The sequence below is a fragment of the Halichoerus grypus genome, chromosome 4 (genome assembly GCF_964656455.1).
Source record: "Halichoerus grypus chromosome 4, mHalGry1.hap1.1, whole genome shotgun sequence".
Lineage (NCBI taxonomy): Eukaryota > Metazoa > Chordata > Mammalia > Carnivora > Phocidae > Halichoerus > Halichoerus grypus.
The window spans coordinates 68,979,560-68,994,303 of NC_135715.1; the positions used below are offsets into that span (position 1 = coordinate 68,979,560).

The following is a 14,744-nucleotide window of genomic DNA, read 5'->3' on the forward strand; positions in this document are numbered from 1 at the left end:
TTAAGATTAATTTTTTAAAGATTTTATTTTTTTATTTGACACAGAGAGAGAGATAGCGAGATAGTAAGATAGTGAGAGAGAGAGAGAGAGAGAGGGCACTTGAGCATGAGCAGGGAAGAGGGGCAGATTCAAATCTGGAAGAATATTTTGGCACTTAAAAAAAAACAAACCTAAAAACTCTCAAGAGAATCTGTCCTATTTGCAGCTGGCTTTGCAAATTTCAGTGAAACCTATTTCTTTGCCAAGTCCAACAGTCCCAAGTTCAAATCCATTATTTGAACAGTGGAGGGGAAACTTCAATTAAACTCAGCTACAAAGTTAATCTTCATTTTAATTGAACAAAAGAGCAGTTCCCACAGGCATTTTTCTTTTCTTTTTTGAAACAATGGCAGCTACCAAGAAATGTAAGATACCACCTTCACTCATCTGTTTCTGGGTTACATTCTATTTTGTTGGTATTTTGATTTTTTTCTGGTCCCAACACACTGCACTAATGGTGCATGCTATGTCCATTAAGTGGACATTCAGTGCATGTGGATGGACCTTTCCCTGCCTCGTCTGGGACCCTGCTCCATCAGCCAGCTCCTCAGTCCCCCCAGCGTCACCCTCCCCCTTTGGCAGGCTCTCTCTGTTATCAACATGCTTTTCATTGTAGTGCCTGCCTTGACCACATACCCACTGTTTTCTTTCTATACCCTTCTCATCTTTAGTTCTTCAAGGAGTGGTCTATATGTCCTGTATCCCCTTCCTCCCCTATTCTTTCTTCAATCCCCTGCAATCTCTTCTGTCACCACTTAAAACACTCGCCCTAGAGTCACCAGTGATTTTCTAAATGACAAATCTGGTGGCCATTTTTCAGTAGTTTTCTTTCAGATCTTTCAGCTGCAATGAGACTCCCTTTTGTTCACTTGAATCACCCCATTCCTCCACCTTTTCTTCTTCCACTTCTTTAGGCATCCCTTCTCTGTGTCCTTCATAGGCTAGCTAGTCTTTCTTCGAAAATGTTTATATTCCCCAGGGCTGTCCTTGGAGACTTGAAATCAGTCATGTTCTGATTTTCTTCTGTCACCACTATCACACACACACACACAACACACACACACACACCCTTCTCAGACCCAACCAAATCACTTCTCATCAAAAAAATCCTATTTGCCCTTCGAGGTTCACTTATCTCACCACACTTTTCCTGATGACTCCTATGAGAAGTGACAGCCCCGTTTCACTCTTCAGTAGCTCTTCTGGTATTCTCTAGCTCTTGTGTACCCAACCAATGTCATCCTAGTTATTCATGGACATATCATTTCCCAAGTAGATCAGAGCTTGGACTTTAGAGTCAATCAAACTAGGATATGAATTGGGGTATTAACCCTAACTACACCACCTTTGGTATGTCTTATTAAATCTCTCAGGTTCAGCCTCTCTGACTAAAAATGAAGGAGGCCATGGGTCTAGGGGTTAAGAGGAAGAGTCCCAGAGTTAGATGGTCCATGGTGAATGTCAGCTCCACCACTTGCTAACTGTGTTCTTTGGACTAGTTACTTAAATTCCTTGTATTTGAAGGGGGGTAGTAAGAGTAACTACACCTTATGATGTTGATGTGAAGATTAGGTGGGTTAATATTATTAAAGCATTAAGAACAGTGCTTGGCTGTATGTAAACACAAACTGTTATTATTTTTACCCACCTTCTAGGGTTAATGTGAAGATTAGTGTGCCTGAAATATGACAGATGAGCAAAAAATGGCAGTCATTCTTCATCTTTCTTTTTGTATAATACACAGCATCAATCATTTGTACTTGGAAGTTGGAAAATACTATCTATATATCTATCTGTAAGCTATTATCAAAAATATCTTATAAAACATACATTCTTATAATTGCTAGCATGATCTGTGGATATCAAGACTTGTGCTGGTTAAAATTGTACTCAAAAACTATTTGTTGACCCAAATGCCCATCAAAACGTGACCACATAAACACACTGCAGTCTATACATTAAATGGAATTCTACTCAGCAATGAAGATGAACAAATTACTGACAAACAATAAAAAAATCGATGCATCTCAAATACATTATGCTGAGTGAAGAAAACTAGACACAAAAGAGTACATTTTGTATGGCTTCCATTTATATGAAGTTCTAGAAAATGGAAATCTATACACAGATCAATAGTTGCCTGAGGCCAGGGGTGGTCGTATATGGTCCACCTTCATAGGGCACAAGAGAACTCATCAGAATGACAGAAATGTTCTGCATCTGGATTGTGGTTGTGCGGACACATGTGCATGAATTTGCCAAAATTCATCAAACTGTAGATTTAAAATCTCTGCAGTTTAATGTATGTAAACTCTACTGTAATGCTGATTTAAAATAAAACTCTTCATTGGATGAATGAGAAGAAGAATCCTCCATCTGTCTGAATGGCACTTTATTTTCCTGGAGACCAAATGGAGGAGGGGAGGCCACTGTGATGGTAATGGTTTCGCTTTAGGAATGGGAGCCACTGCCTGGTTTCCATACTTTCTTGCTACAGCTAGTCTATCCTGAGCATGAGCGTGGCATTGTTTGCCTTTGAGGAGCTCATAATATGTTATTCTGTCCACTGGGAATCCCAGGAAATCTTGGGCAAGTGGGTATGGATGAAGCCACAGAGCTGATATTTACGAGGTGAGACACACTGATCCCAGGGTCACTGGGCAAGTTTGGATTTATTTAGAACACCTTGACTGACCAATGTGGTACGTGTGCAGCACTGTTCAGATGGGAAGGAGTGCATGCTACACACTTTCTCAGGGTGTTACTGACAGGTCAGAAGCTCACATTGGTGAGTAGAGACCATTTCACTCAGCGCTGCAGACAAGTCTCCTCTCGGATGGAATCTGGTCACCCAGTGCCATCATCTGAACCCCAGCAGCTAGAGCAAACCCCAAGTGAACCAGGAATGCCGCCATTATGGAATTAGAATTTGACACACAGAGATAAGCATTTTCATTTCTGTTGAAGTTCTACTGTCCATAAGTATCTTGAAGTTTTATTTTCTACATGAGCTATTTCTACATGATGCTTCAGGCAGGATCTTCTTCATGATTATCATTATATAAAATTCATTGCATACCCCAATTTGTGCAGCCAAACAAAACTTCTTAGTCAAAATTTAAATGATCCAATTACTTGAGCTAAGGAAAAAAAGGTTTGGTTTTCTGATAAAATAAAAGGCAAACTCTGGGGATAAAGAATAGAAAAATAGGTAGATCAAAATCTACTTACCTACTCTGTCTTTTAAAGTGCTATTAAAAGACAATGTTCTGGAACTAGATAGAGGTGAAAGCTCTACAACCTGTGAATACTCATTGAATTGCTCTCTTTGAAAGGGTGAATTTTATGGTATGTGAATATATCTCAATAAAAAGCAATACATCCATTTTAGGTCAATCAAAAATATTTAAAGATGATGGTACTTGACTTCCTTTTTGTGGTCTTTGATTCCTGGGCTCAGCGATTGAATCATCTTGGAAAAGCCTACTAGAATATTCCAGCCCCACTTAATGTGATTACAACTTATGAATTGAGTAGAAATCCCCAAAGGCATCAGGAAGTACCATCAAATGGAATACTGTATTTTACAAAACCGTTTAAGCCAGAGAGTACAAGATCTATAAGTCAGCAACAATCAAAAATATCTAATAAAACGTGTCTTATTATTCTTAATATGACCCGTGGAAATCCAGACTTCTGCTGGTTAAAATGATTAAATGCTACAGTAAAGCCCGCTGCTGCCTAAAACTGTATTAATCACACTTTCAGGAATGTCAAAATGCAAAATGCTATGTGGAAACATAGAGATATTATATCATAGTGAATGTCTAGATGGGCCTCTAGTGCTCATTACTACGTCATATCATTGAACTTATTTTTATTGGCCTTTCCTGTTACTTTAAAATATGATGCTATATTTTCAAATATTCTTTTGTGCTAAAATGAAATCTCCATAAATAGTAAAAAGAAGCATATAATCTGAAAGAACCAGACTGAAAATAACTTGAGGAACGACCTTCCCCTGGTTTCGTATTCTCAAGAAGAAGAAACTTTAATAATTTTCTCATAAAGTCACTGGACATAAAAATTAAGGCCCTACCCATGGATGAACTGAATTGAATACTGTGAAGTTCAAGGAAAAAGCCCTTAGGTTTTTTTTTGTTTATTACTTCATAATAATTGCATATGGTTTATTTGCTGTAAGTTTCAATTGAAATTTTACTATCACGGTGCATTAAATTTCATTTTACTGCTGAGAAATCCTACTTAACAACCACAAAAGAAATCCTTTTGGTCTCTATGGTCCCAAGAATACTCATAATAAGGAAAACACAATTTAATTTGAACAGTGTACAGAAAAACGGGAGTTTGTGAGCTCATCTGAAAGATCACTTCATTCAGCAGCTAAATGAAACCTTTCAAATATTATCCCTGAGCTTTAACTCCTAATACTATTTTGTTTCTGTTTAGGGTGAGTTTCCAGATTTCTGGTGGATGCCTTTATGGATTAAGTAAGGGGTGCCAGGCTGAGTGCTTTGCTAAGAAATTGTTGTTTTTAAAGTTATTTATTTATAATTGGGACAATGAGCTAGTACTTTGTCAAGTGTAATGTTAAGTATTTCTCACCTGACCAGAATGGTTTCTTAGTCTCCTTTCAGGACAACATTAATTTGATTCTATCACTACACTCAGTAGGGAACTCAATCTAGAAATTATTTTCATTCTCTTTCAATTTCCCTTATTAGATTTACTGAAGCAAGAGAGGCCTCTGTTTAAAGAGGAGTGTGGCTAAAAACACTAGCTGCTTGTGCTTCTGGGAAGCCGACTCAAATCCACAGGGAGGATTTGATGCAGAGAGGCATTAGAGCTGCTGTTCTGCTATTTACACATCCTTACTCATCAGACATGTAACATTGGGTTAGGATAGGAAGATAGGCATACACACCAGTGCAGAAAACCCGCCAACTTGCAAATTTGGGCATGGTGAAATATCATGAAATATCACATGGTTGAGGTTAGTGACTAGCTATCAGGCTACAAGCATGACTAATATAACGATCCAATATATAAAGATCCAAAGTTAATTAGAGGCGGTAATTCTATCCTTTAATTAGTACAGCATGATTTCCTAATTCACAAATTCCTTAAATATTAGAAAGGTTCCTGACGGAAAGATCTGATATTTTCTGATATTGAGCAGTCTGCAGATAACTCCAATTATCTAAAGAGGTGAAATACAGGATTATAGCCGACGGTTCAATCTCTGTATGTGCTAGAGGTGAAAACACAAGCTCTTTTGTAACTACAAATAGATTGTATCCTAACCTTGGTCTGTTAACTCATCGGATCCAGTCCAAAACATAAGAGGAAGCTAGGGTGAGTGTGCATTTCACTTGCCAAACGCCTTGGTTACTTAGAGCCACAATCGAATTCATTAAAACTGCTAGAACAAACAACTCCTCATATTTAGTTTGTCGGTGGCAGGCTACCAGTGTTATTGTTACAGTGCAACATCCTGCCTACCTTCAGAGTTAACGGGAGCACTGTCCTGACGCCAACGCCGGGACCTCAGCACCCAGGAGGAGCTGAAAGCCTGAGACGCCGGGCCGAGGAGCAAAGGTTTGTCAACAGACGTGCTGCCAGAACCTAGAACACCATTAGCGTGCAGTAATGCTGTCATTAGCTAATTGCCTGGCCTTTCAGCGTTGGTGCCAGCTGCCCATGACTGGTATTCACACAGGTTTGGTCTCAAGGCATGACATATTTCATTCCAGATTCATGGTGTGTGGTGCAATAGAGCCCGGCATCCTTTATTCTTCAAAGACTTGCACAACAAGAAAATATTTTGTGCTCCTTCTAGTTTACTTTTAGACTTACATTACAACAGAAATTGCCTTGTTTGTTTTAGGTTAGCAAACCTGCTAGAGCATGTTATGTTATGAAGTCTCCATTCCAGAACAACACAGTTAGCATCACTATGAGTAAGTGTCTATCACCCTACATCTGTGCTCCAAGCTCAACCCAGCGATAACATCTGGAGGATCTTGCCTGTGTCTTGCCCATTAACTATTTTGTGAGCAGGGGCTATCGAGGCTCAAGCAATCCCAATGATACACTCTCCCATTTTCATATCACTGTTCATCAGAAAAGGGTTTTTAAATAACAGAACATTAGAGGAAGGCAAGCACCGCCCTCTTGCTCAGTCACAGGCTCTGCTAGAGGACAAGATGAAAGTTAGGTGTGTTTTCTTCTTTTGAAGTTGTAGGCAGATCTTTTCCTTTTCCAGGTTTCCATCAAAGTAGAGAAAAAATTACTTGCTTTCTGAGTAAGTCTTAGGCAAATTAGAATTTCTTGTTTTTCTTGTTGACATTTTATGCCGATAGACTATAGATCTAGATGAAACCCCTGGTCCAATACCCGATTTAATTTCTCCTGCAGTTCCTTGTAAGGATACTGGAAGCTTAAACCAGGATGGATTCGCCAAGATGTGACTTAATACATCCAGAGATGTGGAGAATTGATGCTTGTATTTATTATATACATTAGAACTAAATCTGTGCCTGGTTGTCAACATCTCATTGGAAAGAAAACAATGATGGGTCATACTTAAATGCTCTGTTAGAAGCACAGGCTAGTAAAATCAAGTTTCTTGTTTGCTGGCTAAATTAGAGGAAGGAGGGCAGACAGAAGAGGCTGCCTCAGGAGTGTGGTTGAAAATTCTTGGAAGTTATAACTTCCACTTATAATATAAATAAGTCCTGGGGATATAATGTACAGCATGGCAACTCTAGTGACAACCCTGTATTGTGTATTTGAAAGTTGACAAGAACGTACATCTTAGAAGTTCTCATCATAAGAAAAAAATAGTTGTAACTGTGTGGTAATGGATGCTACTACATTTATTGTGGTAATTATTTTACAATATGTACATATTTCAAATCATGTTATACACCTAAAACTAATACTAATCCGCCTAAAATGAATTCATCTAAAACTAACATAATGTTGGTGGGAATGCAAGTTGGCACAGCCACTTTGGAAAACAATGTGGAGGTTCCTCAAAAATTTAAAAATAGAGCTACCCTATGACCCAGCAATTGCACTACTGGGTATTTACCCCAAAGACACAGATGTAGTGAAAAGAAGGGCCATATGCACCCCAATGTTCATAGCAGCAATGTCCGCAATAGCCAAACTGTGGAAAGAGCCGAGATGCCCTTCAACAGATGAATGGATAAAGAAGATGTGGTCCATATATACAATGGAATATTACTCAGCCATCAGAAAAGATGAATACCCAACTTTTACATCAACATGGATGGGACTGGAGGAGATTATGCTAAGTGAAATAAGTCAAGCAGAGAAAGTCAATTATCATATGGTTTCACTTATTTGTGGAACATAAGGAATAACATGGAGGACATTAGGAGAAGGAAGGGAAAAATGGGCGGGGGGAATTGGAGGGAGAGATGAACCATGAGAGACTATGGACCTGAGAAACAAACAGGGTTTTAGAGGGGAGGGGGGAGGGGGAATTGGTTAGCCCGGTGATGGGTATTAAGGAGGGCACGTACTGCATGGAGCACTGGGTGTTATATGAAAACAATGGATCGTGGATCACCACATCAAAAACTAATGATGTATTGTATGGTGACTAACATAATAAAATTAAAAAATAAATAAATAAATAAAAATAAAACTAACATAATGTTACATTGTATCATATATATATATATATATATATATATATATGTCAATTATATCTCAATAAAATGGGGGGAAAAAGAAAATCAGTTTGAACTGATGACTCACTTTAAGAAAATTAAATATTTCTCCCTCTGAGCTTGTCAATAAATGTAAACACATGAATGAGAAAAAGAAAATTCTTGAAATTTTCTGAAGTTGCTTTATTTAGTTGAATAATACAGCCTTTCACATTTTGGGCCACTGGCTTCCCAGTGTGGCCCAGCATGAAGATGTTCCTACTTGTTTCTGAGACCCCTACCCTCAAGAACCCAGGACATTTCTTCTTAGAAAGCTTTTGAAAACCATTCTGTGTGGACTCACTTTCTAGGTTTTCAGTTTATACACGGGTAAGCCTCAAGTGTTTTGCTGGAGATACAGTGAGATTGTGGGGGTGCTGTCTTCTTTTGTATACTTTTATTTGCTTGCTTCTGTCACCTCCCAGAGCACAAGTCCTTACAGGATCCAGACCAGGTCTGCTTAAACCAGCTTTGGCTTTTTCTCTCTCATAGCCACGGCAGAGTTCAGAACAACCATTTGACAGTAACAGTGAATGGCCAACGGCAGGCATCCAACTATCCTCTCAAGCTTCCATTCCTTTTGAACAAACACAAAGAGAGGAGCACCAGGCTGACTTCCAAAGAAATATACCAGATTTGGTTAGTTGATACCAATTCTTGAGTGATGACGACAACAATGATGATGACTGAGCACTTAGTAGGTGCTAAGGATCACAGCAGGAGCTCCACACATTACCTCTAACCCTCTCAACTGCTCTGTGTGCTAGGTTCTGCTACTCCAATTTTGCAAACGACAAAAAAGGGAGATTGACTGGTTGGCTCCAGGCCACATGACACTAAAGAGGTTGAATGAGGATTCAAATTCAGATCAGACTGAATAAAAAGTTGTTTTGTCTTTACCTTTATCCGTTCTTGTCCATTAAATCTACAAAGTCAAGATTATGGGTGCTCTTGATTTTGAAAAGCTGAAGAGTCTTGTTTTTGGAAAAGTTTATTGAGCAGGTAATTGCCTGTGACTAAGGGTGACAGATGCCATATAAATGGAGAGACTCAGAGATAATGAGAACGTACATTCTGAGACTGTCCAACTGCTTAGAGTCAACCTGACTCTCCTCTTCACATATTGCTAAGGTGAAGAAGGGAGCAGGTGACCATATCAATGAATAATGAGGTATCCTTAGATGCCCCGAGGCAGAAGGCTGAGAATCAGTATCTCTTGTACTCAGCAGATATGAGGCATCATCTGCTGAGGAGTACAAAGGACAAAACAAAATCCATTATTATCAGTTTAGAGGTTGGCAAGATGACTCTCAGAAGCACAGTTTCCTACAAAGACATTCCTTTTAAGCTACTATATTGTTTCATCTATTCATCCATCTATCCATTCACTCATTTATCATATAGTCATTCATTCATTTATTCAAAAACTCTTTACTGTCTATCGTATACAAAGCAGAGTCCTAGACAAGGGGACATGGGGTGTGTGTGTGTGTGTGTGTGCTAAAGATGAATCAGACAGTTATTGCCTCTAAGGAACTTACTGTCTAGTATAGTGTTTCTTCAACTTTAAAAAATCTGTATCTCCCACCCACCTGCCATGAAAATATATATTTTACACTGTGGTCTGATATACATACATGTGACTCAAAGTTTTGTAAAGCGTTATTTACCCTTAAAACCTATAATGTACTCTGATATTCTCTTTCTTTTTAAAAATTTTTTATTAAGATTTTTATTTATTTTTATTTGACAGAGAGAGCACAAGTAGGGGGAGCAGCAGAGGAAGAGGGAGAAGCAGGCTCCCCACTGAGCAGGGAGCCTGATGCTGGGCTCGATCCAGGACCCTGGGATCATGACCTGAGCCGAAAGCAGATGCTTAACCGACTGAGCCACCCAGGCAGCCCTACTCTGATATTTTCTATTCTAGTCTATTCTAATACTCTAGTTCAATAAACATGGTACAGTTTGTTTGAGAGAATGATACAGTGCTTCAGATAGAGATTTAGAGGTGTGTATATTCACATCTACATAGCTGTATGTAGTCAGCAGGGAAGAAATCAAGTAAACTTTTTCAGATGATGAGGTACTTGAGCGGGACCTTGGAACATAGGCTAAAAGACAGGCAGGAGGAAGAGGTAAGAGGCCATCCAGGAAGGAGGCAGCATGCAGAAATGCACAGTGGCAGGCAGGCATGGAATTGAAACATGGGTTGGTAAAGGTGCAGGGTCAGGAATTAAGACAGACTGTAGCCAACTCAAGGAGTGCAAGGGTGTGAAATAAAGGTTTTGAACAAGGAAATGAAAGGGACAGGGTTGTATTTAGGGAAGATTCATCAGACAGGATCAGAAGAGGAATTGGTGACAATTCCCTCACTCTTCCTTTCATGCACTTTGAAGCCACTCCGCCTTGCCATGGAACTTCTGCTTGCAATGAGCCTCACTGTGCAAAGGCCCACCCTGGCCTTATCTGCACGAGAAGCAAACCAAGAATTCTGCAGAAGACTGGCAGGAAAAGGGACTAAGGAAACTAAAATCTCACATGCTATAAACACTTGGAAATACTGAATGAAATGTAAGATTTTTTTTTAAATGCAGAAATAAGTTCACCAGAAAGAAAAAGGGAAATGAAAAGCAAGAAGACATGAGGTGACAAAGTGGCTGCACAGGGAGAGGACTATTGGTCTCATTACGCTGGAGGCCTTTTTTGTTGCCCACTTGGGGACAGGAAACAAAGCTGTGGGCCTTGAGAGGTGGGACACTGGAAATAAGACACTTACAGAAAGTCTGGTGCTAAAAACAAAACAATACATAGAGAAAAATCTATCCATTGGCACAGGAAGATAAAAAGATATTCCAATAGTCCTTGCCTGGGTTTGGGTAAAAATAGCAACAACATCTTCCCCGAATATTTGAAATCAGAGTCTCAAGTCTTACATGAATTTGGGGTTTACCTGTATCACCTTTTAGGTGCATAAACTCCCAAGCCAACATAATATTTGGCCCCAGATAGTGATAACTCTGGAGGTAATCTAAAAGAAGACACAAAAAATGTAGTTTAAGGTGATCAAAGACATAAAATAGAAATCATAAACTTAAGGAACAAAATACACCTAACTAGATTTTATTTTATTTTAATTTATTTTTTAAAGATTTTATTTATTTATTTGAGAGAGAGAGTGAGAGAGAGCACGAACAGAGGGAGAGGGAGAAGCAGACTCCCCACTGAGGGAGATATGGGGGTGAGCCAGGGGGTTAGAGAGAGCCAGATATGGGGGTGAATCCTGGGACGGTGGGATCATGACCTGAGCAGAAGGCAGATGCTTAACCAACTGAGCCACCCAGGCACCCCCTAACTAGATTTTAAAAGAGAACCAACAGCACTTCCAAAAATGAAAAATAGAGTCACCAAAATTATAATTCTTAACGGGCAAGTTAAACAACTGATTAGACACAGCCCAAGAGAATGTTAATTGAGGATGGACATGAGAAAATTACTCAGAATGCAGTAGCAAGAGACAAGAGGCAGAAATAATAAAAGAAGGGTAAAAAAGATATGAAATATAGCATAAGGTCCAAAATACATCTAATAGGAATACCAGAAAAAGAAGGAAAGTGGAGGAATGGCAATATTCAAGTAATTAATGGCTAAGAATTTTCCAGAATTGATAGAAGATATAAACCCTCAATTCAAGAAGCATGGGAGTCTCAAACAAGAAAATAAAAATAACTCCACATCCAAATAGAGTGTAGTGAAACTGAAGAACACTATAGACAAAGAGAAAAACCAGAAAAGCAAATAGGGAACAAAATCAATCATCCAGAAATAACAAATCAGCCAAAGACTTTGCAACAGCAATGTTAGTGGGAACATAGTGAATTATATTGCCAGAAGTCTAGGGGGAGGAATAAATGTCAAACTAGAATTCTATTCCCAGCTGAACTACCATGGACTGCTGAGGGAGAAATAAAGACCTCTTAGATAAACAAGACCAAGTGATTTACCACCCACCGACTCTTATTTAAAGAACTACAAAACACATATTTTGGGAAGAAGAAAATTTAAACAGAGGGAAAGAGTAGGAGGCAAAAGGAATGAGCATCCATTGTATTATTTTGTATACTTTTCTGATTTGAAATAAAAATATAAAAAAAAGCCACAGATGACCCAATTTAGCTTGTTTAAGACCCTTTGCTTGGGAAAGGTAAAGTAATGGTAAGACTGGATAAGAGCGAATGCTATCAACTAAGCCCATGAAGCAATAAAAGTAGAATAAAATTATTGATTAATCCATAAATATCAATAAATATGACCTAAGCATCTTCTGAGCAAAAAGAACAATACTGTTAACCCAGTAAAAGATGTTTACAAAGAAAAAAAATCTAAAATTTAATTTTGGCAGAACATCTTTATTTCCTGTCCTTTTTTTTTTATCATTAAAGTTAGCTATTTGGATATTAGAAATTCACAAATACAACTTTAATATTTTGTGTAACTGTCTAATTGATGTGGAATTTTGAAGAATTTAGGCTTTTTTTAAAAAAGATTTTATTTATTTATTTGACAGAGAGAGACACAGCGAGAGGGAACAAAAGCCGGGGGAGTGGGAGAGGGAGAAGCAGGCTTCCCGCGGAGCAGGGACCCTGATGCAGGGCTCGATCCCAGGACTCTGGGATCATGACCTGAGCAGAAGGCAGACACTCAACGACTGAGCCACCCAGGCACCCCAAGAATTTGGTCTTTTAAAAGTAAACTGAAAAGTACAGATTCCAGAGGATTGCCACGTAATAAATCTATACTTCCAACTTTTTGAAAATTATCCTTACTACTCCCATACACGTTTTAATTACATCAAAGATAATAGAATACAATTTTGTGATTTAATACAAACCTACATAAACTCAGGCTTTTAAAGGATTCAGTGTCTTTCACATAGACCTAACTCAGCAATAAAAATAGTAGGGGACATTTATTGGAATTAACTTTAACCATATTATACATACATCAAAAATAACACCTCTTGCTATGGCTACAGAACAAAATGTAAAATGCACATTAACATTTTTTGAATCCAGTAGCAAGCCACAGAATCTACTCACACTTAATTGTCTCATAAGTAAGCAAATACAAGGACAAAAATTACTAAGCATTTTCCAGCAGACCAAAAATGGAAATGGCACGGAAGCTTGCATTTCTGCCAAAAAATACAAGGGGAATAAATAGTCCCTTTTTATAAAAAGCAACAATACTAAAAATTGATTGATACATTTCTTGAGCTAAAAACATAATGTTCATCTACTTGGCCCTCAGCATCTGGTGGACTCTCATCCTTGGCGCACCATGAAGATTTGCTGATGAACAGGACTTAACACTGTTTCTTTTTTCTTGTTTGGGGGCATTTAAGTTATCTCACTGAAAGGAACAAAAACGCTTACCTCTAATTAAAAGAATGCTGTGGCACATATTAGTTGTTCAGACATAATGTTTACTCCAAGAAGAAAATGCTACACATATAAATTCCAAGCTAGTAATGATGAGAAAGTTAAACCCAAACTATTTTACTTCGTAAATTCTCAAACAATGACATATAAACTATTATTTTGGAAAGACGGATGGCTCAGAAAGTGTCAGGGCCTAGCCTTTTTAGCATCTCTTTCAACTTTTGTAGAACTTCCCTATTCCTTAGGGCAAATCACCATGGCAATTTCAGAGAACCCTGATCTGCCACTGTTAAGAAGTGAAAGAACTCTTCTTTGGGGCTTCCCACTCTCTGCTCCTTAAACTCCCCCATGACCTCTGGAGCAAGGTGGCTTCTCACCCTCCACCAGGGGAGACAGGCTGCGCAGCCTCAGCACCTCTTGAGGTGTTTGGAGGGTTCCAAGAATCAGCACAATTTGGGGCAATGAGAACTTGGGTACTGGACTTTTGGTCGATTCAAGTTATAGGACAGCCCTGTGTTGGTTTGTTTTAAGACATTAAAGAAGGTATCTGCAGATGAGGATGACCATGTAAAGACCGGCAACAGAATGTAGAGAGTTCAGAGGTGGGCTCTGAAGGCATCCAGCCTGAGTTCAAGTCAACACCGTGAGACCTTGGGCAATTACTTTGCCCTCTGTGTGCCAACATTTCCCATCTGTAAATGGGGATATAAATACTACCTACCTAAGGTCACTGTGAAGATTAAAGGACACAATAAATTAAGCCCAGTGCCTGGCACATAGTAATTACTCCAGGAATACTAGCTATTATTATTATCAGTAAGGGTAGCAGAAAAATTAAAAAAAAAAAAAAAAGAGTGGATAGGGAAAAGGTACTGTACTAAGGTTTAATTTGAAGGATTAGAACTATAAAACCAAGAAGCGTTCTATAAAATAGGAAGCTAGAATTCATAAAGATAACTTCCATTGGTTTAATAAAAGCGTTATTTATTTATTTGTCAGAGAGAGAGAGAAAGAGAGCATAAGCAGGGGGAGTGGGAGAGGGAGAAGCAGGCTTCCTGCTGAGCAGGGAGCCTGATGTGGGGCTCGATCCCAGGACCCTGGGGTCATGACCTGAACAGAAGGCAGACGCTTAACTGACTGAGCCATCCAGGCATCCCTCTAAATAAAAACTTTAAAATGCAAAACTTGTAACTTTCAGGCAACCACATATTTAACAAATATTCTTGAATTTTGATTCCCAAACCTTAAATTGTGATTCTTACAAAGGTCATTTTTCCTTTTTTTTTTTAAGAGAGGAAGAGTGGGGGCAATTAGGGGCAGAGGGAGAGGAAGAGAGAGAATCTCAAGCAGACTCCATGCTGAGCGCAGAACCCAATGTGGGGCTTGATCTCACGACCCTGAGATCATGACCTGAGCCAAAACCAAGAGTCCGACGCTTAACCAGCTGAGCCACCCGGGCGCCCCACAAAGGTTATTTTTAAGAGATGATGTTGAGCATCATCCA

At 38.9% G+C, this 14,744-nt stretch overlaps 1 protein-coding gene across 15 annotated transcripts in view; it reads right to left on the reverse strand.

Annotated features, from left to right (window-relative positions):
- FRY (FRY microtubule binding protein) overlaps positions 1–14,744 on the reverse strand; it is a 425,755-nt gene that overhangs the window by 192,167 nt on the left and 218,844 nt on the right. The window lies entirely within an intron of this gene.